The 420-nt window shown below is 48.1% G+C and overlaps 1 long non-coding RNA gene across 1 annotated transcript in view; it reads right to left on the bottom strand.

The window, feature by feature from the left end:
- The window catches only part of LOC116686633 (uncharacterized), a 16,407-nt gene that overhangs the window by 444 nt on the left and 15,543 nt on the right, over positions 1 to 420 (bottom strand). The gene's annotated exons all lie outside the window — the stretch shown is intronic.

The raw sequence follows: 420 nt of genomic DNA, 5'->3' as shown, positions 1-420 counted from the left end.
TTAATGCTTTTCCTATGTCAGATCAGAAAGCAAGTACAGTAGCACAATTACTTTGTGAAAGATACATTCCTGAACATGGTGTCCCAGAAGAACTTTTCAGTCCGGCCTTGGAGAGATAAAGACAGGACGAGATTGAGGCCAGCTGCAGGTTGTTTTCCCGCTCGGGTGAAGGGTGGGGGGGCGGGGGGCAAAAAGACTATCAGTTTAATTACAATTTAGGTTGATTCAGTGGCATTGTCCGAATCAGTGTCCGTCAATCTCTCTCATCCTCAGCGACATCCGTGCATCCAATTCATGCATTGATTTCTATCTTCATTGTCAGTCCGGTGATTGCACGAAGCAGATCCACCAACTGAGCCCCGATCGCGTCCATCCTCCTCTGAGCCTCTACAGCCCGGTCTGAGATGTTACGACACAGTT

The sequence above is a fragment of the Etheostoma spectabile genome, unplaced genomic scaffold (assembly GCF_008692095.1).
Source record: "Etheostoma spectabile isolate EspeVRDwgs_2016 unplaced genomic scaffold, UIUC_Espe_1.0 scaffold420, whole genome shotgun sequence".
NCBI lineage: Eukaryota > Metazoa > Chordata > Actinopteri > Perciformes > Percidae > Etheostoma > Etheostoma spectabile.
Note: the sequence above shows the minus strand (reverse complement) of the source record. Positions and strands in the feature narration are given on the sequence as shown.